This window comes from Antechinus flavipes, chromosome 3 (genome assembly GCF_016432865.1).
Source record: "Antechinus flavipes isolate AdamAnt ecotype Samford, QLD, Australia chromosome 3, AdamAnt_v2, whole genome shotgun sequence".
NCBI classification, from domain to species: Eukaryota; Metazoa; Chordata; class Mammalia; order Dasyuromorphia; family Dasyuridae; genus Antechinus; species Antechinus flavipes.
Window position 1 is genome coordinate 480,391,938 of NC_067400.1, and position 26,294 is coordinate 480,418,231.

Below are 26,294 nucleotides of genomic sequence, written 5' to 3' on the forward strand. Positions count from 1 at the left end.
GAAAAAATAATGATGAATGTTGGAGGGGATGCGGGAAAACTGGGACACTGATGCATTGTTGGTGGAGTTGTGAACGAATCCAACCATTCTGGAGAGCAATCTGGAATTATGCCCAAAAAATTATCAAATTGTGCATACCCTTTGATCCAGCAGTGTTTCTATTGGGCTTATATCCCAAAGAAATACTAAAGAAGGGAAAGGGACCTGTATGTGCCAAAATGTTTGTAGTTCTGATGTTTTCATCAGAATGCTTGAAAGTCTACTATTTCATTATATGGACACCTTGTAAAATCATATGCAATTTTGCTGGATAGATTGTTCTTGACTATAAACTAGATCTTTTATCTTCTAGAATATCATCAAAAATAATACTAAGAAAATAATACCTAAAAAAAAAAAAAAAACAGAAGCCAAATGATAAAAGAGGCACAAAAATCCACTGAAGAGAAGAAAGCTTTAAAAAGGAATATTGGACACATGGAAAAAGAGATAACAAAAAATATACTGAAGAAAAGAATTGGCCAAATGGATTTAAGGTACAAAAGCTCACTGAAGAAAATTATTCTTTAAAAACCAGAATTCGGGGGGAGAATTCTGGGGAGATGGCAGAGTAGGCTAGTAAATTTCACGGTCTCCAGATTTCCCCCACAAACAGAATGTTTGCCTCAGGAAAAACATAAGACTCATGAAACATCAAAAAAACTTGGGGCAGAACAGGGGTCCTCCTGGTACAATCCAAGAAGATTCAAAGAAAGAACCCAGGCTTAAGATTAACCAGTGTGAAGTGCAAAAACTTCACTCCAGACTAACTTCACAGAAATACCAAGTGGAGAATCATAGGGCTAGCTGGGTTTGGCTGGAGTCTCAGCAGGAACCACAGAAACTTTCACCTCTTGGACTGTATATGGAGTCAGGAGGTCTGAGTTCCGGGAACACTGTATGAACCTCACTTGGATTGGGAGTCTCAGGCCCAACTTTGCTGCAGAGAAGCAGGGCTGGGTGAGAAGAAACCAGCACCCTTGGCAAGTGCAGAAACAGTGGGGCAGGGATGCTACTGGCTGTGGGCACTTGCAGAAGGGATGGGCTTTTGGTTTGGGATTTCAGATCAGAGAGAACTGTGGTGAAGCTAGAGACATTATCTTCTCCCACTCTACAAACAGAAATGCTTACATTAAAACTTCTCATTTAAAAAAATAAACTGGAAGATGGAGAAGAGGACACATACTTCTTTCTGATCTCCTCCCAGGACCTTCAACTAATTATCAAATTCAGCTTCTGAATTAGTTCTGGACTGGTAAAATTCACAAATACTGGGAGCAAATTACAGCAAATTACCAGCAGAAGATAATTTCAAAGATTGCCAGAAAAGGTCTGTTTCAGTTGGGTGCAGGGAAGTGGCCAAGCACAGGATGCCACTGGCTGCAACCCAGCAGATCAGCAAAGAAGTTATAAAACATCCAACACAAACACTAAAGGTAAATAGAGAACCTCAAAACACCAGAATCTCATGGGACCTGACCATGCCCACCAAGTACCTGTTGTGAGTCAGCATGGACCTAATGGAGCCAAGCCTGCTTTGCTGTCACCAATAGAGGAAGCTTGGAAAACCTCCCTTTCCCTAAAAGCATATCCTCACTTTCTTTTAAAAATGAGTAAAAAGGCAAAGAGAACTCTAATTGTAGATAGTTTCTATGGTGAAAGAGAAGAACAGATTTCAAATCCTGAGGAGACTAAAAGCAGATTGTCTCCAGATTAAGCCTCAAAGGATGATATAACCTGGTCCCCATCACACAAGGCTCTCCTAAAAGAAATTAAAAAGGATCTCAAAAGAGAGCTAGAAGAAAAATGGGAAAGGGAAAGGAAAACTTTGCAAGAGGGTTTGGAAAAGACATATAATTCATTAAAAGATAGATTTGATAAAATGGAAAAAGAAAACAACTCCCTGAAAAACATAATTTGTGAAATGAAAAAGGTAAATAACTCCCAGGAAAACAAAACTTGTGAATTGGAAAAGGTAAATAATTCCAAGGAAAACAGAATTTGTGAAATGGAAAAAATAATTCCATAGAACAAAAAAAAAAAATTATTTAAAAACTCAATTGGACAAATACAAAAAGAAGTAAAGAAAAAAATAAAGAAAATAATTCACAAAAAATCAGAATTGAAAAAATGGAAATGAATTACTCAAGACATCAAGAATTAGTCAAGCAAAACCAAAAAAAAAAAAAAAATGCAAAAATAGAAAAAAAATGTAAAATATCTACTTGGGAAAATAACTGATCTGGAAAATAGATCTAGGAGAAATAATATAAGGATTATTGGACTCCATGAAAACCATGATGAAAAAAAGAACCTAGACACCATTTTTCAGGAAATCATCAAAGAGCACTGCCTTGATGTCATAGAATCAGAAGGTAAAAGAGCCATTGAAAGAATTCATCGAACACCTTCTGAAAGAGACCCCAAAATTAAAACTCCAAGTAATACCATGACTAAATTCCAGAACTATCACACCAAGAAAAAAATATTACAAGCAGCCAGAAAAAAACAATTCAAATACCAAGGAGCCATAATAAGGATCACCCAGGTTCTAACAGCTTCCACTTTAAGGGATCAAAGGGCCCAGAATCTGATATTCTGAAAAGCAAAGGAACTTGGAATGCAGTCAAGAATAAACTACCCAGCTAAACTGAGCATTTTCTTCCAGGGAAGAAGATGGGCATTCAATGAAACAAGTGAATTTCATTTATTTCTGATGAAAAGATAAGAGCTAAACAAAAAAAATTTGACCTCCAAATATAGGACTCAAAAGAAGCATAAAAAAGTAAAAAGAACTCTTGAGAACTGTATTTGTGTTATGGGTATATATAGAGAGTGCATGTATTATTTGATTTTACTGTTATAATATAAAAAAAGAACTAGAAGTAGAAAGGAGATTGTACAAGAAAAAAGGGAAAAGTGGAGGTAAAATGAGGGAAATTACATCTCACCAAGAGGCAAAAGAAACCTATTATATTTGAGGGAAATAAGGGAGGGGGATGGACATTGTGTGAATCTTACTTTCATCAGATTTGGCTGAAAGAGAAAATATTAGACATAGTGGTTTACAGAGAAACTTCTATCACCTTATTGAAAAGTGAGAGGGGAAAGGTGAAAAGGGAAGGAGTAGACTAAATAGAAAGGAAAACAGAAATAGTAGGGGAAATTTATGGGAAAGGGAGAGGGATTCTAAAGGGGGAGGGCTACTGGAGGAAGTGGTACCCATAAGTTAAATACTGAGGAGGGGGGAAAGGGAAAAAGGAAAGAGAAAAGTATAATCTGGGGATAAGAAGATAACAGGAAATACAGAATTAGTAGTTTTAACCATAAATGTGAATGGGGTAAACTTTCCCATAATGCAGAAGCAAATAGCAGACTGGATTAAAAGCCAGAATCCTACAATATGTTGTTTACAAGAAACACATTTAAAGCAGAGTTATACATGCAGAATAAAAGTAAAAGGCTGGAACAGAATCTGTTATGCTTCAGGAGAAGTAAAAAAAGCAGGGGTAGCCATCCTGATCTCAGATCAAGCAAAAGCAAAATTTGATCTAATTAAAAGAAATAAAGAAGGAAACTGTCTTGCTAAAGAGTACCATAGATAATGAAGCAATATCAGTACTAAAAATATATCCACCAAGTGATATAGCATGGAAATTCCTAAAGAAGTTAAGAGAGCTGCAAGAAGAAATAGACAGCAAAACTATAATAGGAGGAGATCTCAACCTTGCTCTCTCAGAAATGGATAAATCAAACCACAAAATAAATAAGAAAGAAGTTAAAGAGATAAAGAGAAACTAGAAACTAGTTAGGTATGATAGATCTTTAGAGAAAACTGAATGAAGAAAGAAAGGAGTATACTTTCTTCCAGGTAGTTCATAGAACCTATACAAAAATTAACCATATATTAGAACATAAAGACCTCAAAATCAATTGCAAAAAGGTAGAAATGGTAAATGCATTTTTTCAGATCACAATGCAATAAAAATTGCATTCAATAAAAAGCTAGGGGAAAATAGACCAAAAAGTAATTGGAAACTAAACAATTTCATCCTAAAGAATGAATGGGTGAAACAGCAAATCATAGACACAATTAATAATTCCATCCAAGAGACTGACAATAATGAGACAACATACTAAAAATTTGTGGGATGCAGCCAAAGTGATAATAAAGGGAAATTTTTTTTAAATTTTTTATTTAATAATTACTTTATATTGACACTCGTTTCTGTTCCGATTTTTTTTCCCCTCCCTCCCTCCGCCCCCTCCCCTAGATGGCAAGCAGTCCTTTATATGTTGGATATGTTGCAGTATATCCTAGATACAATATATGTTTGCAGAACCGAACAGTTCTCTTGTTGCATAGGGAGAATTGGATTCAGAAGGTATAAATAACACGGGAAGAAAAACAAAAATGCAGATAGTTCACATTCGTTTCCCAGTGTTCTTTCTTTGGTGTAGCTGCTTTTGTCCGTCATTTATCAATTGAAGCTCAGGTCTCTTTGTCAAAGAAATCCACTTCCATCAAAATATGTCCTCATACCATATCGTTGTCGAAGTGTATAATGATCTCCTGGTTCTGCTCATTTCACTTAGCATCAGTTCATGTAAGTCTCGCCAGTCCTCTCTGTATTCATCCTGCTAGTCATTTCTTACAGAACAATAATATTCCATAACATTCATATACCACAATTTACCCAGCCATTCTCCAATTGATGGGCATCCATTCATTTTCCAGTTTCTGGCCACTACAAACAGGCTGCTACAAACATTTTGGCACATACAGGTCCCTTTCCCTTCTTTAGTATTTCTTTGGGATATAAGCCCAATAGAAACACTGCTGGATCAAAGGGTATGCACAATTTGATAATTTTTTGGGCATAATTCCAGATTGCTCTCCAGAATGGTTGGATTCGTTCACAACTCCACCAACAATGCATTAGTGTCCCAGTTTTCCCGCATCCCCTCCAACATTCATCATTATTTTTTCCTGTCATCTTAGCCAATCTGACAGGTGTGTAGTGGTATCTCAGAGTTGTCTTAATTTGCATTTCTCTGATCAATAATGATTTGGAACACTCTTTCATATGAGTGGTAATAGTTTCAATTTCATCCTCTGAAAATTGTCTGTTCATATCCTTTGACCATTTATCAATTGGAGAATGGCTTGATTTCTTATAAATTTGAGTCAGTTCTCTATATATTTTGGAAATGAGGCCTTTATCAGAACTAAAGGGAAATTTTATATCTCTAGATGTTTACTTGCATAAAATAGAGAAAGAGAAGATCAATGAATTGGGCTTGCAACTAAAAAAGCTAGAAAAAGGAGCAAATTAAAAACCCCCAATCAAATACCAAACTTGAAATTCTAAAAATAAAAAAAGAGGTTAATTAAATTGAAAGTAAAAAAAAATTATTGAATTAATAAATAAAACTAAGATTTGGCTTTATGAAAAAACTAACAAAATAGGTAAACCTTTAGTACATTTAATTAGAAAAACGGAAGGGGATAATCAAATTGTTAGTCTTAAAAATGAAAAGGGAGAATTTCCACCAATGAAGAAGAAATTAGAGCAACAAGTAATTGGAAACTAAACAATTTCATCCTAAAGAATGAATGGGTGAAACAGCAAATCATAGACACAATTAATAATTCCATCCAAGAGACTGACAATAATGAGACAACATACTAAAAATTTGTGGGATGCAGCCAAAGTGATAATAAAGGGAAATTTTTTTTAAATTTTTTATTTAATAATTACTTTATATTGACACTCGTTTCTGTTCCGATTTTTTTTCCCCTCCCTCCCTCCGCCCCCTCCCCTAGATGGCAAGCAGTCCTTTATATGTTGGATATGTTGCAGTATATCCTAGATACAATATATGTTTGCAGAACCGAACAGTTCTCTTGTTGCATAGGGAGAATTGGATTCAGAAGGTATAAATAACACGGGAAGAAAAACAAAAATGCAGATAGTTCACATTCGTTTCCCAGTGTTCTTTCTTTGGGTGTAGCTGCTTTTGTCCGTCATTTATCAATTGAAGCTCAGGTCTCTTTGTCAAAGAAATCCACTTCCATCAAAATATGTCCTCATACCATATCGTTGTCGAAGTGTATAATGATCTCCTGGTTCTGCTCATTTCACTTAGCATCAGTTCATGTAAGTCTCGCCAGTCCTCTCTGTATTCATCCTGCTAGTCATTTCTTACAGAACAATAATATTCCATAACATTCATATACCACAATTTACCCAGCCATTCTCCAATTGATGGGCATCCATTCATTTTCCAGTTTCTGGCCACTACAAACAGGGCTGCTACAAACATTTTGGCACATACAGGTCCCTTTCCCTTCTTTAGTATTTCTTTGGGATATAAGCCCAATAGAAACACTGCTGGATCAAAGGGTATGCACAATTTGATAATTTTTTGGGCATAATTCCAGATTGCTCTCCAGAATGGTTGGATTCGTTCACAACTCCACCAACAATGCATTAGTGTCCCAGTTTTCCCGCATCCCCTCCAACATTCATCATTATTTTTTCCTGTCATCTTAGCCAATCTGACAGGTGTGTAGTGGTATCTCAGAGTTGTCTTAATTTGCATTTCTCTGATCAATAATGATTTGGAACACTCTTTCATATGAGTGGTAATAGTTTCAATTTCATCCTCTGAAAATTGTCTGTTCATATCCTTTGACCATTTATCAATTGGAGAATGGCTTGATTTCTTATAAATTTGAGTCAGTTCTCTATATATTTTGGAAATGAGGCCTTTATCAGAACTAAAGGGAAATTTTATATCTCTAGATGTTTACTTGCATAAAATAGAGAAAGAGAAGATCAATGAATTGGGCTTGCAACTAAAAAAGCTAGAAAAAGGAGCAAATTAAAAACCCCCAATCAAATACCAAACTTGAAATTCTAAAAATAAAAAAAGAGGTTAATTAAATTGAAAGTAAAAAAAAATTATTGAATTAATAAATAAAACTAAGATTTGGCTTTATGAAAAAACTAACAAAATAGGTAAACCTTTAGTACATTTAATTAGAAAAACGGAAGGGGATAATCAAATTGTTAGTCTTAAAAATGAAAAGGGAGAACTTTCCACCAATGAAGAAGAAATTAGAGCAACAAGTAGGAGCTACTTTGCCCAACTTTATGCCAATAAATTTGATAACAAAAGTGAAATGGAGGAATACCTACAAAAATATAGATTGCCCAGATTAACAGAGGAGGAAGTAAATTGCTTAAATAGTCCTATTTCAATTATTTCTAGCCATATGAAAAGATGCCCCAAATCATTATTAATCAGGGAAATGCAAATTAAGACAACTCTGAAATACCACTGCACACCTCTTAGGTTGGTTAGGATGACAGGAAAAGATAATGCTGAATGTTGGAGGAGATGTGGTAAAACTGGGACACTAATACATTGTTGGTGGAATGGTGAATGGATGCAACCATTCTGGAGAGCAATTTGGAATTATGCTCAAAAAGTTATTAAGCTGTTCATATCCTTTGACCCAGCATTGTTACTACTGGGCTTATATCCCAAAGAGATCTTAAAGGAGGAAAAGGGACCCACATGTGCAAAAATGTTTGGCATCCCTTTTTGTAGTGGTTAGAAACTTGGAGAATGGCTGAATAAATTATGGTATATGAATGATATAGAATTATTATAATTCTGTAAGAAATGACTAATAGGATGATTTCAGAGCGACCTGGAGAAACTTACATGAACTGATGATAAGTAAAATGAGCAGAACCAGGAGATCATTATACCCAGTAACAATAAGATTATACGATGATCAGTTCTGATGGACATAGCTCTCTTCAACAATGAGTTGATTCAAACCAGTTCCAATTATCCAGTAATGAAGAAAGCCATCTACACCCAGAGAGAGGGCTATGGGAATTGAGTGTGGACCACAACATAGCATTTTCATTCCTTCTGTTATTGTTTCCTTGCATATTTGTTTTCCTTCTCAGGTTTCTTTCTAGATCCAATTTTTCTTGTGCAGCATGATAACTATATAAATTTGTATACATATATTGGATTTAACATATAATTTAACATGTATTGGACTGCTTGCTATTTAGGAGAGAGAGTGGGGAGAAGGAGGGGAAATTTTGAAACAGAAGGTTTTGCAAGGGTCAATGTTGAAAAAAATTACCTATGCCTATGTTTTGTAAATAAAAATATAAAATAATTAAAAAAATAAACTGACAAAAATGAAAGAACTCATAGAAACTTACTATGGGATTAGAAAAGACGGGTTCATCTTCAGAGGAGGACATTGAAGTAAAAAAAAAAAAAAAAATTTTTTTTCCACCCCCAAAAGTAATGTTAAATGGTTCCCTGCCCAGAGAGAATTTATAGAATTCAAAAAAGAATTTAAAAATCAAATGAGAGACATTGAGGAAAAACTAAAAAATAATTATTAAAAAGCATTGAAGAAAAACCAGAAGATAATGGGAGAGTTAATCAACTAGAAAAGGAGATATAGAGTCTTAAAGATGAAAATGACTTTGAAAATTAGAATTGAGGAAGGAGAAATCAGTGAAGCTATAAGAGATCAAGAAATAACAAAACAGAATATAATGAACAAATAAAACAGAATGTGAAAAATAAGAAAAACAACAAAACTGGAGAACAGATCAAGAAGAGAAAGCCGCAACCAAAATAAATAAATAAATAAACTTTAACACAATAATGCAAAAAATAATCCAAGAAAAGTGTCCTGGAGTGATAGAACATGAGGAAAAAGTAGAAATAGAAAAAAAATTCACCAAACACTACCTCAAAGAGATCCTTTCTAGAATCTTATTATTGCCAAATTGAAAAAAACAAACAAACAAACAAAAAAAAAACAAATCAAAGATCAATTTTTGCAAGAAACAAACAACAACAACAACAACAACAAAAATCCAAATATGGTGGAGCTACAATTAGTATACTATAGAACTTATCAGCAGCCATAAAATAAATGACTGCAGGTCCAGGAATCATATATAGTGGCAATCAAAAGAAGTAGGCCTGTGGCCAAAAATATCATACCCAGCAAAATTATCCATAATGTTTAATGAAAAAAAAAAAAGGACATTCAACAAGCTTGTAGATTTTCAGGTTATTATGTCAATTAAACCAGAACTCAGTAGAAAATTTAACATATAAGAGCCAATACCAAAGATCAATTTCAAGGAACTTAACATAGACAAATTGTTTGAGTTTTTTTACATGGAAATGAATACCATATTTTTAAGATGGACATCAGTAATTGGGTAGCTCAAAAGAAAGATTGCAGCAGAGTTGAATATGATCTGATTCTAAAAAGCAAAACCGCCTAGGAAAAAGTAAAACAATAGTAATTATATTATGCAAATAAAATGAAGAAGAGGAGTAGACATATAGGTATTAGAGGGAGGAGGAGAGCTCATAGATCTGAAAACCTACTCATATTGGGAATGGATTAAATAGACAACACTACATATATACTATAAAGAATATATCACCTTCCAAAATATATAAAGAAATAAAAAGAGGAGGGATGAATGCAAGGGGAAGCAAGGGGTGGGGAAGAAGACAAGGAAGGCATCCAAGGCAAATTAAGGAGCAGAATTAAAGCAGAAGAGTTATCAGGGATCGGAAAGAAGAGATATACACAAACACAACAACAAGGATCAAGAGTAGAATTTATTAGAAAAAGAAAGTATGGCTAGTAATCATTGATCTTAGACAAAGTCAAACTTAAAGATTCAATCAAGAGAGAAATCTACTTTACATATTGTTTTAGATGCATGTTTACATATGAATAACTGTGGGTATGTATATATGTGTCTGAGTAAATGTCAATATATATGCAAGTTGTTTTATGTTTGTATGTATGTATATATAAGTGTGTGACTGTATATGTATACTTATATGTGTATGTGCGTGTGTGTGTGTATATGTGTGTGTGTGTGTGTGTGTGTGTGTATCTTTGCTTAACTATAGTTTAACTATAGTTGGGGAAAGTGGCCAGGATGAAAGGAGAAAAAAAGTTTAAAAGTATGCAACAAGGAATTTAAAAAAAAAAACCCTATAATGAAACAAACAAACAAAAAAAAAAGATGGACACTCATGAATATAATTTTTCTACTATTATATATCCTTTTTTGAATTGGTAACTTGATACATGATAGATAATTTAAGAATTATTGGATCACATGAAAGCTATGGTTAAAAAAACTGGGGGGGGGGGCTAGAAATCATTTTTCAAGAAATTATCAAGAAAAGGACATCCTATTTTTCTAGAAGCAAAGGATAACATAGAAATTGAAAAACTAAATTGATCACCTCCTAAAAGAAGATTTGGGTGATGATCTATAGGGATTCAGAATCATTGGAATGTGTAGAAGATGATTAGTATATGAGAATCATTGAGTGGAAGACCAATTTTCTTCTCTCAGAAGACACAAGAGAGCAATAAGTAGACACATGCATTATAAGATGGAAAGCATGTAATTTGAAGGAAGAACCCTGTTTTTCCACTCCTATTCTCTCCATTGGACAAAGATTTGGCAGGAGGTGGTATAATCTCCTTGGCAGAAAATGAAAATCCTACTGAGAGTCAACTTTCTACTTCCTCTACCATCAGGTAATAGTTACAACAAAAAAGTGGTATAATATGTATTCACAGAAGACCAGCACCTCTGATGTGAGGGTTGCTGAATTTTCCGGACTACTTTCCATCTTTGGTTTCCCCCTGATTCACGCAACTCTTACCTGTAGCTTCAAGAAGCACACAGCAGCTGCAGTCCAATAAAACCATCTCAGTAGATGAGGTAAACCAGATTGAGGGTAACCACCTGGCCTCAAATCCTTAGGTGATTTGTGAGAGAGGGGTGGGAATCTACACTGTGCATCCCCCTCCAGGGAATAAAGTAGATATGAACAGTTTGAGCCAATGGGCCATGAAAGCATCTGAAGCAGATGTTGCAGAGTTCTTAGAGCTTGGTTAGATATCAAAGATGCCAGAGTTATATACTGCATCCCAAGCCATCACCATTTATCTTGATTTTGTGTTGCCACTGAACTCTAATGACTCTAGTAGAGAGGGTGAAGCTGACGACTTTGCACAATTCTGCTTCATTTAAATACAATTTATTCATGAATCAAAATATGTCACCCATACCATTTTTACCACTTTTACCTATCTCAAAATCCTGTGGTGACAAGAAGTGACAAAGCAGCAGTGAGAATTGTTGTCACAACCCTGCATGCAGGTGGTTCAGGATATGGTGTCATTTTCTCACTGGACTGAAGCAGCAGTGGGATTCAGCAGACCCCTATATGTATGAGTGTCTGTATAAGAACCATACTGCTTAACTTCTGATGTGAGGAAAGGGCTAGAAAATTGTCCTAAAAATTGCCCACCTCTGGTCTACTTACCACAACAGACAGGAATCCCATGCTCTGTCAAAACACAAAATAAATACAAAAACTTTTGCAAAGATGAATTCACTCACCATTGGTACATGGAATATGTTTGTGCTTATTGACAATATGAAATCCAGTAGACCTGCTCTTGTCATGAGAGAACTCAACAGTAACTGCAACCCAAAAAGCAGCCCTGAGAAACAAGGCTGGCAAATGAAGACCAACTTCCCGAAGTGGAAGATGGATACATATTTTTCTAAAGTAGCCACCATAATAAGAAGCACCATAAAACTGAAGCAGATTTCACAATCAAATCTAATCTAGTGAATAAGCTTGCATACCTCCCAAAAGGAGCAAACAACAGGCTTATGACAACACAATTTCATTTCTAAGAAAATACCACGCCACCATCACCAATATCTATGTATCCCTTGGAAAACCCTGATGAGGTGAAAGAAAAATATTATGAAGACCTGAAGGCCCTCATCATTAATATACCAAAAGAAAACAAGCTTATAATTCTGGGTGACTTTAATGCTAGAATAGGCACAGTCTGCCAGACATGGCAGAGAATCCTTGAGAAGAATGGAATCAGAAACAGGAACTGCAATGGTCACTTACTACTGAAGACTTGTTCATCTCATGGCTTTCTTTTCACCATCACTATCTCCTGTGTACTTAACTATAACAGCAATAAAACTGTGTGTGGATATACCCTTTCAGCAAACATTGCAATTTAATAGACTGTATCATTGTAAGGAGAAGAGACAGGATATGAGCGTATTGAAGGCAATGTGTGGCAAAGAGTGCTGAACTAATCATAGACATGCTCTCCAAACTAAATATTTGCATTAAACAAAAGTGGTGGCCCTAGGACAAGACAACTACAAGAACACTTAATGTTGACAGATCAGAGTGCTCTCTGAAAAGGAACAGTTCATTGCTAATATGGAGGGAAAGCTAAGTCAACACATCATTGACAAAAGTGCAGCAGAAAAGGACATTGCATTTACTCAGCTGGGCCAGAATATTAACAAACATAAATATTGGTTTGATGAAAATAATGGGGAAATTCAGAAGCTGATAAATAAAAAATGAAGACTCCACAGGGTTTATCAACAGAATAGTTCATCCATCTCTAAAAAGGTAATAGCTAACTCCATCAGAGTAAAGTATAAGTGAAGTTTAGAGATGCAAGATTCTTGGTTCAGTTAAAAAGGCAGATGAAATTCAGTTTTATGCTGATAACTATTCAAAGCATTTTTATGATATCTTGAAGGCTTTTTGTAGGCCAGCAATCTACGGTGCATCTCTGATGGAATCACACTGATCAGTAATAAAGACATGATCCTGGAGAGATGGTCTGAATACTTCCATAGTGTTCTCAACAGACTGTCACCAATCAATGCTGAAGCCACTGACCACTTACCTCAAGTTAAAATAAATTCCTCTCTAGCCAGATTTCCAACTGAAGAAGAAATGTTGAATGCTATTAAGCTCCTTTTGTTTTTGCTACGGCAAAGCACCCAGTGCTGATTCTATTCCAGTTGAGATTTATGAGGCACTAGATCCACTAACACAAAAGTTGACAAAAATCTTCTACGTTATATGACAAAAAGGGATTATCCTCCAGGAGTTCAAGGAAACCTCCATTGTCATGTCTATAAAAGTCAAGGAATAGATGGTCCTGTGACAATCTTGAGGTGGGAATGAGGTCTCTCTCTTAGTCATTGATAGCAAGATTCATGCCAGAGCCCTCTTTAATAGGTTGATTCTTGACTTAGATGATTGTCATCTATCTGAGAGCCAATTAAATGATTGAGGAATGATTAATATGGTATTTGCTGCCCTACAATTCCAGGATAAATATTAGGAGCAGAACAGAAATCTGTACACATTTGTAGATCTGAAAAAGGCCTTTGATAGTGTCAGTCATGAGGGCTTGTGCAAAATTATGTCAAAATTTGGTTGCCCAAAGAAGTTCACCAGTATTGTGTCAATATCATGATGGCATGCTGGCACAAGTCCTGGGTATTGAACAATGTTATTGTGCTTTCGGTCACCAGTGCCATGAAGCAAGACTATGCACTTGCTCCTATGCTTTTCAGTTTGATGTTTTCAGCCATGTTATTAGACTTCTTCAGTGAGGATGAAAACAGCATCAAAGTTAGTTACTGTACTGATGGTAAATAATTTAACTTGAAAAGGCTACAAGACAAGTCTCAAGTAGAAAGATGTGATGGATGATTTTTTTTGTTTGCAGATGATTGTGCACTCAATTTAGCCTCTGAAGTTGATTCTCTGCTGCTTGTTTTATTTTTGGCCTGACAATTCAACACCAAGAAAACAAAGGTGCTCTACCAGTCAACACCACATCATATGTGGAATTACCAGTACCCCAAATGGAGAAGTTTGAATACTATGGATTAGTTCACTTACCTTAGCATACACTTTCCAAGGATACAGATGATATCACATGTTGTCAGAATTAGCTCAGTGTTTGGGAGGTTCTGAAGGAAAGTGTGAGAGAAAAGAGATATTAGGCTGCCTATTAAATGGAGGGACTACAGAGCCATTGTACTGACTTCATATGCCTATGAAATCTGAACAGTATACTAATGCCCTGCCAAGAAATTCAATCACCTTGATTGAATTGTCTTAGAAAGATTCTGAAGATTACCTGGCAAGATTAAATGCAGACACTGAGGTTTTTTCTTTTTTAAAAAAAATTTTATTATAACTTTTTATTTATAAGATATATGCATGGGCAATTTTTCAGCACTGACAATTGAGGTCCTTTCTTGAACTGACCTGCTAAGTATTCAAACTCTGCTGCAGAACATGCAACTCTGATGGGCTAATCATGTTGTTCAAATGTCAAATGTACATTTGCCTAAAATAATATTTTACAGAACACTCCCACAAGGCAAGTACTTACATGGAGATCAGAAGAAATGATACAAGGATACTTTATAGAAATTTGGAATCCATTGCATGACATGGAAGACACAGGCAAAGGACTACTCAGCATAGTATGTCTGCATCAAAGAAGATGCTATGGTCTATAAGTGAAGTTGCTTTGCATCAGCTCCCAAAAAAACATGGGATGAGCCAGTTTAGAGAGATCTCCACTTCAAATGTTTATGTGAACTATTTTGTCTGACCTGTGGTAAAGCCTTCCAAGCTCATATTGGTCTGAGCCACAATGAGATTCACTGTACCTTGATTCCAATATAATGATGTCATTTTGGTCCCCCTTGAGAAGGACAACAACCAATCACAGAAAGAAATGGAAGAACTTGGTTAAATAAAAGTATGAACTTCTTTCTATAGAAAGCTGGACTTCAGGCAGATACAAATGGAAGTGGCAATAACTGAGGGAAATGAAAGTCTCTAGCAAGTGAAAATTATAAATCCTGTCGGCACATTTTCTCAAGAGACAGGTACAGCAAAAGAAAGGCACAAGATTATATGAAATAATTTATAGTAATCATAGTGATGAAAATAGCAGCAGAATTCAAGAAATTAATATTTTCTTCTTAGCTCTTCCACTAATAGGTGTGTATCTTTGATCACTTTCTTCTTTGTAAAATCATAGGATGGGACAAGATGAAAAAGTTCAAGGAGCTTTTTAAGCTCTAACATTTTAAGGTTTTATAACTGAATGATTCTATAAATCATAGGCTACCTCTACTTTTCCATGTGCTGTTTCCTTAGCTAGAGTGGAAGTTCCTAACTTGAGGGCCATGTTTTATATATCTATATCCCTCAGAATGCTTAGCCCAATACTGGGTACCTAATACTCTCTAAAATATTCCCTAAAAACTTGCTAATGTATTGTTTAACTAAATGTCTGAGCATGTTCATCCATGCATAAGTTAGAATTAGGTTTGCTAAAAAACAGAGAGTTCAGATAACATATGCCTGTTAAAGTAATTAGTCCTTAGAAAGGGAGATGAATAGGATGGATATATGAAAAGAGTTCACAAAGAATTAGCTAATGAGCACTTGGGTTCCCCTTTCCCTCTTCTCTTTTCTCCCGTGTCCCTAATTACCTTTTGGCTACTCTCCAGGATATTATAAAACAGGAATCCTTCGAGGTAGGTCAGTAGCAATCAGTGATTGGAGTGTCTGCCTCACCCGCCAGTCACTATATCATTAACTGGCACTATATCACCACTGGCTCAACTTTCAGGAACTCCACAAGGGATAAGATGAGCAAGCTGTTGCTGCTGGGATTCTCTCTTTTCTTCCTCTTGGGGGGTGAGTCCGGAAATGGAGTGTTGGGTATGCTTCCCTGGGGTTTTTCTCATATCCATATCAAGACCAGGTCTGAATATCAAATGAGGGATGTCAAAATAGAAAATACCCCATTTCCCCTTATCTCCCTTCCTTTCCCATGGGGGTATTCAGGCTTCTTCTAAGCTCTAACCAAGTCCACATCCCTAATGGAGACTGAGATTAACAATAACTGGGGGTAACAAAACTGTTGTTTGTTCAGGTTCAGTGACCTGAAGGAGATAATATGATATATTCTATCATCTTCAAGATGGGGATTCAAATTTCTTTCCTGGATGGAACCCAAGAAAAAAAATCGTCTGTGCTGTCTGTCAAATATATAAAAAAAATGGCTGTGTTAAGGGTGAGAGTACCTGTTTTACAACAGCAGAGAATGGATGCAGAAGCCTAACCCACTTTACCTACTCCAAAAAGATATTTGGTGAGGAAATCAGAATGGAAAGTATTTTGGACCCAAATCTAGCTAGTTCAGCCAATGGGTTGGGTTCATCAACTCTGCATTAGTTCTCAGAGGGTGGGGGACAGTAGATACCCCTAGGTGAGGACAATACAAACAGATCTCCTTAAATACTTGGGGATTTCTTGCCACATCCCTGAGAAGTAGACAGTGTAATTAATATCAAACTCATTTTATAAAGGAAACAACTGAGGCTCAAAAAGATTTAAGGCATTTGTTCAAAGTCACATAATTGGTATATGCTAAGTTGAGATGTAAATGGAAATACTCCTACTCTTAAGTCTAAAAGGTAGAAGAATAAGGGGAAAGATCTTAGGGTGGGTGCCCCATACTGAGGAAGATTAATGAAAAATAAATAACGTTTCATTTCCTAGAGTGGAACTTTTCTTATGCTATCCTGGAATGTGCTAAGAAGTGCAAAGAAACTTTAAAGCTCAAAAATTGGATTCAAGTGGTGAACTATTGCTGCAGAGAAAGCTACTGCAATAAAGAAATACCATTTTCATGATTGTTCAATAAAAGCAAGAGGTGCTTTCTGCTCCATCTTACTGCAATAACACTTTTGTTTCACACACACACACACACACACAGAGTCATTCCTTTCCTTTTCTTTTCCCAATCAAATGACCTCCCTAGTTACCCCTAGTCCTATCCTTTCTTCAATCTAGGATGGACTTCGTGATTAGAGATTGAACACACACAGATGAAGTTAAAGGGAAGAACATCTAATCCACTCTGAAATTTGTCCATGTTAAATTTTTCACATTGTCTTATGTTACTCTTTCCCTTAATTTTTAAATAAAGCTTTTTAAAAATCTATTTTGATTCAATTGAATAAAGGCAAATATCATTTTCTTTTATGCCTGTTCAGGAGACCTGAAGATCATCAGACTACCTTGGAGCAGGAAAGGACCAGTGATATAAAATCCAGAAGAGTCATCAAATATATCTGGGGTGAAGGTCTCTAACAAAAGAAAACATACCTCAGGAAAGATGCAGTCTATGACTGCTTGTACACTTGTGCATAGGCAATCTATTATAAGGGCTTGGCATTTCAATAAAAAAGGAGAAAAGAGATGTAACTCTAAGAGATACTAGGAAATTAAGAATTTGGAAAAGCTTAGGAACTAGAAAAAAACTTCTTGACATTCCCCAGTCCTCTGGGCCATTACTGAGATCCTATTCTGCTTGACTTAGTACTACCATCCCCAATAACAATACCAAAACTTCATAAATTAAACCAATGGTAAGATGTGGCAGATTTCAAAGTAGGAATGACATTTAACAATCTAACCCCTCAGCAGGAGGCAATACATTCAGTGGCTAAATAATGAACTGGTCCTTCAAAAGCTTCAGCACAATAATCAGATTATCAGCAATGTAGTAGGTAGAATGGTAGCCAGTACAGTATAGGAAGGGTATGTACAAGCTCACACAGGTTGATATTAATTGATTCACTTGTAGACCAATTTCACCCCACAGGGCTAGAAATATGTACATGATATATAAAAATATTTCATGAGCCAGGAATCTATTGGTTATACCAAAAAAAAAAAAAAAAACTATTCTATTGTAATTGTGGGAACAAAGCATGAATTCAAGTGCTTTCAAGCTTAGGTTGTCAATAATATATTGCTTACAAAGAATTGAGAATTCCTACCTAAGAAAGATATTTTAGTGGTTCTCTGAAGGCTTTGGTCAACCAGATCAGGCATGGAGTATTTATCCACATTTTCTCTTGGGATACTAGCATCTAGTCATTATCCCTAGTTATGTTTGTCTGGTCATACCAAGTAGTGACCATGGAAGGTCAGGACACTAATATCAATTATATTAATATTCTAGGAACCGCAAGATGTCATCTAAAAGTTCATGTGTTTACAGATTTGGAGTAACATCCACACTGAGTATCTTCTTCTCTCTAGCTGAACTCTGTATGAGAGGTCTTTGAGATCTAACAAGAAGGCTTGGAATCAGGAAGACTCATCTCCATGAGTTTAAATCTGCCTCAAACACTAACTAACTGTGTTATCCTAGGCGAGTCACTTAATCCTGTTTGTCACAATTTCTTCATCTGTCAAATGAGCTGCAGAAGGAAACAGTGAATCATTCCAGAATCTTTGCCAAGAAAACTTCAATTGAGGTCTCAAAGAGTCAGACAGGACTGAAAACAATTGAACAACACCAGTTCTAACGGAGGCTGGTGAGGGTTTACAAGGATCTGATCCCTGTCCCTGTATTCTCCCAGGAAATCTTTCTGACTCTTTTTGATCTCAATTCCAGTCTCATCCCATTTTTTCATACAAAATCATCCTACTCTATGCCCCAATGAAAATAAATGCAAACATATTTATGAGGAGTATCATTTTTCTATCATAATACAAAGCATCAGGCATTGGGTGAGGATGATTTAGGGAGAATCCCTGAGGAGGAATCCTAAATCAAGCTAGTTGGAGTTGTCTGTAGAAAACAATACAAATAATCCCTCTTACCCTGGTTCTACTGCCTTGCTCTCTGAAAGTAAACTTCAGTTATAAAATCTCTCTTAATTAATTTTTTAGACCACTTGAGGTTGAATTCTGTTTCTTGCAATAATGATCTCCTATGTTATGGTGAAAAAATTTGATTCATTTTATCATAATTTTAAAGACAAGTTTAAGAAGTTTAAGTACTATGACCTTAGTTATACCTTGGTGAACGAGATGAGGTGAGATCTTTCAAGACAGTTGTAAAAATTGAATAAGGCTTCATCTACTTCAGTGTTTAAGTAGATTTGAAGAACTTTGAGCATTGATCCAAAGGCATACCTAAATCCCCTTCCTGCTATCCTCCCATATCATCATTTTCTCCCTATTTCAGTCAAATATGGGCAACTAGGTACTTATTGATCAAGTTCAGTTTCTTGGGTAGTTCCCGCGTTTAGAATGTAAGATCCTCAACCAATGAGGATGAGGGTCAGTGGTGGGAGGAGGTATTTGCATTAGGGATTAAAAGTGTTGACCCCGCCCCAGAAGGTGCTTCCTCCCTTCGATTGTCTGCTCGATGGGTGGGACGTCCTTCTCGTGAGAATGTATAATAAACTTTGTTTTGCTTCCAGAGATCTCTCCAGCTTTTTTATTAAATGGTGACCCTCTCACCATTTCTAAACCACACATTGGTGAGAAGATCCCACTTGATAATATTAAATTAGTGGCTCTGATCTAAGGCCAGGAATCACAAGTAAATGAGATTCCTGAAAGTAGAAGATGGGTTTTTTTAAAAAGATAATTGCACCTAGGAAAGGTTTTTTCTTTGAATCTATGGGCATCATATAAGCAACAGTATCAACCTAGAATTGAATACCATGTTTTTAGCCTACATGAATCTGGAAGAGAATGATAATGTAATCATTTTTAACACATACTTAATAGATAGTTACAGAACCTAGCCTTGGACATATTAAGGAGGACTACTACTTGGACATTTCTAGATCTGTGAAACAGGTATGTCTAGCCCCTCAAATTCAATACTCCCTATATCAGATCCTTTGCTTATTACTTGGCAGGAAGTTATTTCAACCAGTCGAAACAAAATTATTTTGTTTATATCTTCTGGATATTATAAAAGTGGACAAATTTCCTTTCTCTTCACTTCTCTGCTCCTCTCTCAAATTCAAAGATAAGTCAGTCATTCTGTCCTCTAGGTGAGTAAGACGTTGACCCTAAATCACAGAAGAGGTGAGATAAAAGAGATTATACAGATGATCTAGTCTGAGCCTCTCATTTCTTCTCACAGAATTAGAATTTTAGGTTTGGAAGGGGCTTCAAAAGTATCTAGTCCAACCAAAGCTCAAAAAAGTATTCCCAGTACAAGTTAGCCATCAAGGGTATAAGTAATATGTTACCTCAGCTCAAACCTCCAGTGAAGAAAAAACATAAACCTTAAGGGCCCATTGTTTTTAACTCTTTTTACAGCTCTAATTCTTGGGAAATTTTCTAATAGCTAGCCTAAATTTGTGACTTTGCAACTTCCACTGATTCTTCCCTGGACCTCTCTCTAAAGCTACATAGAACATAGCTAACTTCTTCTATATTCCTCCTTCCTTATACCTCTTTCTTTAATTTCCAATTGATAATTTTGCCCATTAAGCATAGGTTTAGAAAATACCTTTCTAGAAAATTATCACAGGTTCTCTGAGATTTGCCAAAATTAGACACTAAGATATTTTTAGTTTTTCATAAAATGAATAGGAAGAGGAATAAAGTCAATACCGCAGGGCAATGCCATCTTTTTCTGTCTTTGTACATTCCTTATTTTAATACTTATGTGTAGTCAGCAATATGCTGTTCTATGCTTGAATCCACCAATATTCCCTTTCTGAGGAATAATAGGAATAGAAATAAGAGCTAAGAGAATTCTCTCTTGAGAGCCAAAGGTGACATATACTATTCCCTGGTTTCATCTGAAGAAATTATTCTTCCTTTACATAGGAATGATCACCTGAAATGGGTCCATTATTAGACTCCCCCCAAACGAGAATAAAACCCACTGAGGCGTCTCATGCCTTCTCAATCCTACCCCCTCAGGACTATCCTGGATACTTATTATTTTTCTAAAATCTTCCCAGGGAATGAACTGACCAAAGACTACAGTCTATCCAGGGGTAATCATTGCTGGAGAGGCATAACATCAGCCCCACCTGTTCTCTTGTGCCTAATAAGCCTGATCCCTTATAATATTAGTGTAAAACTTCATAAAGTGAACTGAGACCTCAAGTGCCTCAGTAGGAGACAAGCCAATGATTGAAAAATCATCCATAAGTTCTATGCCTCTATGTGTTACTGAACCACAGATTCAATAGGTAGGGCTCACAGGGATTAAACCATTCCTATTTTAATTCTTGCTAATTCATCTTACTAGGCATTCTTAAAATTTAGGAGCTAAGGTGTTCAACACTATCCTCAAATATTCTTCCATATCTCCTTAGATTTTGTAAGCTATATTTAAAAATATCTCTGGAGTCTTAGGAACTCCTCTCCAAGGGAGACTGCAATTCCTTCTATCCTAGAAAAAGCTTAGAACACAAAAAACAAAAACAGATGAATTCACAAACCATATAGCACTATACTCAGAAATTCTCAGATTCTCAACCACATACAGTAGCCAGCTATGCTGAACTGATCATTTTTTAGGTTCATTAGTCACTTATCTGAGAACAAGGAAGGAAATACAGGAGGTATCTAGGGACATGAGAGCTCCACGCACAGACTCACCTAGGAAAATATTTTCCCATTGCCATTTGTTTTCAGCCATGGCTGTCGCTAATGGGAAAGAGATAGAAATAACCACCATTACTTCCTTACTGAAAGTCCAAAGACCAGAAAGTGCTGGTAGAATATTAAAGACATGGTTCCCCCAAAAGGGTTCAGAATTTCCATGACTTCTACAGACCATCTAGCTAAGCATCTTCTTTTATAAGAGTCTGACATTCAGTATACCAACTATCTTCAAAACAAGGCCCCAATAACCAAAAGGAGCTCAATCATCATACACACTCCTAACAAGAGGCTAGAACATTAATAAAACTGAAAGTAAAAAAAAACTATTGAAATAATAAATAAAACTAAGAATTGGCTTTATGAAAAAATCAACAGAATAGATAAACCTTTAGTTAATTTGATTAGAAAAAAAAAAGAAAATCAAATTAACAGTATCAGAATGAAAAGAGTGAACTTACCACCCATGTAGAGGAAATTTAAACTACATTTAGGAGCTATTTTGCCTAACTGTTTGCCTATAAATCTTATAATCTAAGTGAAAAGAATGAATGCTTACAAAAATACAGATTGCCCAGATTAACAGAGGAGGAAATAAATTACTTAAATACTTTCCATTTTAGAAAAAGGAATTGAGCAAGCTATTAATGAATTCCCTAAGAGAAAATCTTCAGGGCCAAATGGATTTACAAGTAAATTGTATCAAACATTTAAAGAATGATTAATTCCATACTATACAAACTATTTGGAAAAATAGAAGAAGAAGGAGTCCTATCAAATTCTTTTTATGACACAGATATGGTGTTGATATCTAAACCAGAGAGGAGCAAAACAGAAAAAGAAAATTATAGACTAATTTCCCTAATGAATATTGATGCAAAGATCTTAAATAAAATATTAGCAAAGAGATTACAGCAACTTATCACCACGATAACAAGCTATGACCAAGTAGGATTTATAGTAGGAATGCAGAGCTGGTACAATATCAAGAAAACTATTAGCATGATTGACTATATCAATAACCAAATTAACATTTATTGATTATAGCAATAGATGCAAAAAAAGCATTTGACAAAAAACAATACCTATTCCCATTGAAAACACTAGAGACTATAGAACAAATGGGGTTTTCCTGAAAATGATAAGTAGCATCTATTTAAAATCATTAGCAAGCATTATATGTAATGGGCATAAACTAGAAGCATTCCCAATAAGAATTCCCAGGTGTGAAACAAGGTTGTCCACTAACACTATTACTATTCAATATTGCATCAGAAATGTTAGCTTTAGCAATAAGGAAAGAAAAAGAAATTGAATGAATTCGAGTAGGTAATAAGGAAATAAAATTATCACTCTTTGCAGATAATATGATGGTGTACTTAAAGAATTCTAGAGAGTCAACTAAAAAACTATTAGAAACAATCAACTATTTAAGCAAAGTTGCAGGATACAAAATAAACCAACATAAATCATCAGCATTTCTAAATGTTATCAAAAAAGTCCAGCAGCAAGAGATAGAAAAAGAAATTCTATTTAAAATAATTGTAGATAATGTAAAACATTTGAGGGATTCTACCTGCCCAGAAAAAGCCAGGAACTATATGAACACAATTACAAAACATTTTTCACAAAAAGTTAGATCTAAGCAATTGGAAGAATATCAAGGCAAAGATACTATAATAAAAATGATAATTCCACCTAAATTAATTAATTATGGCACTATTTATTCAGTGCCATACCAATCAAATTGCCAAGAAATTACTTTATAGAGCTAGGAAAAGGATAACAAAATTCACTTGGAAGAACAAAAAGTCAAGAATATCAAGGGAATTTATTTTAAAAATACAAAGGATGGTGGCCTAGTTATACCAAGTTATATATTACATACATATATACATATATATATGTGTATATATATATATATACACACATATATACATACATGTATATGGTACTGGCTAAGAAATAGAGAGGTGGATCAGTGAAATAGATATACATTACATAATAATTAATGACTATAGTAATTTAGTATTTGATAAAACCCAAAACTCCAGCTTCTGGGATAAGAACTCACTATTTCACAAAAATTGCTGGGAAAATTGGAAAATAGCATGACAGAAACTAGGCACTGACCAACACTTAACACCCTATATACCAAGATAAGATCAAAACGGTTTATGATTTACACATAAAGAGTGATACTATAATCCAATTAGGAGAACAAGGGATAGTCTACCTCTCTGATCTGTGGAGAAGAAAGAAAATTATGGCCAAAGAAGAACTAGAGAACATTATAGACTATAGAACAAATGGGGTTTTCCTGAAAATGATAAGTAGCATCTATTTAAAATCATTAGCAAGCATTATATGTAATGGGCATAAACTAGAAGCATTCCCAATAAGATCAGGTGTGAAACAAGGTTGTCCACTAACACTATTACTATTCAATATTGCATCAGAAATGTTAGCTTTAGCAATAAGGAAAGAAAAAGAAATTGAATGAATTCAAGTAGGTAATAAGGAAATAAAATTATCACTCTTTGCAGATAATATGATGGTGTACTTAAAGAATTCTAGAGAGTCAACTAAAAAACTATTAGAAACAATCAACTATTTAAGCAAAGTTGCAGGATACAAAATAAACCAACATAAATCATCAGCATTTCTAAATGTTATCAAAAAAGTCCAGCAGCAAGAGATAGAAAAAGAAATTCTATTTAAAATAACTGTAGATAATGTAAAACATTTGAGGGATTCTACCTGCCCAGAAAAAGCCAGGAACTATATGAACACAATTACAAAACATTTTTCACAAAAAGTTAGATCTAAGCAATTGGAAGAATATCAAGGCAAAGATACTATAATAAAAATGATAATTCCACCTAAATTAATTAATTATGGCACTATTTATTCAGTGCCATACCAATCAAATTGCCAAGAAATTACTTTATAGAGCTAGGAAAAGGATAACAAAATTCACTTGGAAGAACAAAAAGTCAAGAATATCAAGGGAATTTATTTTAAAAATACAAAGGATGGTGGCCTAGTTATACCAAGTTATATATTACATACATATATACATATATATATGTGTATATATATATATATACACACATATATACATACATGTATATGGTACTGGCTAAGAAATAGAGAGGTGGATCAGTGAAATAGATATACATTACATAATAATTAATGACTATAGTAATTTAGTATTTGATAAAACCCAAAACTCCAGCTTCTGGGATAAGAACTCACTATTTCACAAAAATTGCTGGGAAAATTGGAAAATAGCATGACAGAAACTAGGCACTGACCAACACTTAACACCCTATATACCAAGATAAGATCAAAACGGTTTATGATTTACACATAAAGAGTGATACTATAATCCAATTAGGAGAACAAGGGATAGTCTACCTCTCTGATCTGTGGAGAAGAAAGAAAATTATGGCCAAAGAAGAACTAGAGAACATTATAGAATGAAAAAAAGATGATTGTGCTCATGTTAAAATAAAAAGGTTTTGTACAAGCAAACCAATGCAGCCAAGATTAGAAAGGAAGCAAAAAACTTGGCGGGGGAGGGGTGGGGTGGGGATTACATTCTAGAGTTCTGATAAAGGCCTAATTTCTAAAATATATAGAGAACTGACTCAAATTTATAAGAATACAAGCTATTCTTTAATTGATAAATAATCAAAAGATAAGAACAGACAATTTTCAGATGAAGAAATTAAAACCACTTCTAGCCATATGAAAAAATGCTCTAAATCACTATTTATTAGAGAAATACAATTAAGACAACTCTGAGATACCACTTCACAAGTTTTTGATTGGCTAAGATGACAGAAAAGGAAATTGCTATATGCTAGAGAAGATGTAAGAAAATTGAGACAATATATTGTTGGAGTTAAAAACGGATCCAACCTTTTTGGAAAGCAATTTGGAATTATGTCCAAAGGGCTATCAAACTGGCATATCTTTTGATCCATCAGTGTCTCTACTGGGTCTGTGTCCCAAAGAGATCATAAAAAAAGTTTGTAACAGTCCTTTTTGTAGTGACAAAGAATTGGAAACTGAGTGGATACCCACCAATTAGAGAATGGCTGAAAAAGTTATGTTATATGAATGTAATGGAATATTATTGTTCTATAAGAAATGGTCAGCAGGATGGTAGCAGAAAGACCTGGAAAGACTTGCATGAAATGATACTAAGTGAAGTGAGTAGAACCAAGAGAACATTGTACACAACAACAAAATTATGTGATGATCAACTCGGATGGACTTGGCTCTTTTCAACAATGAGGTAATTTGGGCCAACTCCAATAGACTTGTGATGGAGAGAATCATCTGCATCCACAAAGAGAACTATGATGATTGATTGTGGATCACAACATGGTATTTTCACCTTTTTTGTTTTTGTTGTTTGCTTGCTTGTTTTTTTCTTCTCATTTTTTCCTTTTTGATCTGATTTTTCTTGTGCAGCATGATAAATGTGGAAATATGTTTAGAAGAATAGCACATGTTTAACCTATATTAAATTACTTGTTGTTCAGGGGAGAGGGGAAGGAGGGAGAAAATTTTGGAAAGGTTTTACAAAGATGAATGTTAAAAACTATCTTTGCATGTATTTTGAAAATAAAAAGTTATTATTTTAAAAAGAGGCTAAAACACATGACCAATTCCCTGGGAGGTTTCTTAATTCAGCAAATCAGGAGAGTGATACTATCAGAGATTATCAAAGAAATCTCTGCTATATAAGTATCTATAGGGAACACATATGTTTGTAGTAAATTTGCAGTAAACCTTTATTAAAAATCTAG

At 35.0% G+C, this 26,294-nt stretch overlaps 2 long non-coding RNA genes across 4 annotated transcripts in view; one reads left to right on the forward strand and one right to left on the reverse strand.

Moving 5' to 3' along the window:
• The window catches only part of LOC127554842 (uncharacterized), a 116,082-nt gene that overhangs the window by 66,892 nt on the left and 22,896 nt on the right, over positions 1 to 26,294 (reverse strand). The window contains exons 1-2 of one of the 2 annotated variants that reach the window (XR_007952087.1): positions 15,516 to 15,607; positions 13,900 to 13,970 (exon numbers count right to left, since the gene is read on the reverse strand). The exons of the other annotated variant lie outside the window; for it this stretch is intronic. This is a non-coding gene — a long non-coding RNA (uncharacterized LOC127554842). Of the gene's footprint in view, positions 1 to 13,899; positions 13,971 to 15,515; positions 15,608 to 26,294 lie in introns of those variants that run through there. 2 annotated transcript variants of the gene reach the window in all.
• Positions 14,885 to 17,035, forward strand: LOC127554839 (uncharacterized). 2 transcript variants are annotated; one of them, XR_007952081.1, is made up of 4 exons: positions 14,885 to 14,903; positions 15,656 to 15,723; positions 16,010 to 16,180; positions 16,591 to 17,035. It is a non-coding gene; the product is annotated as an uncharacterized LOC127554839 (long non-coding RNA). The 2 variants fall into 2 exon arrangements; XR_007952080.1 differs by lacking the exon at positions 14,885 to 14,903 and having other exon boundaries at positions 15,646 to 15,723.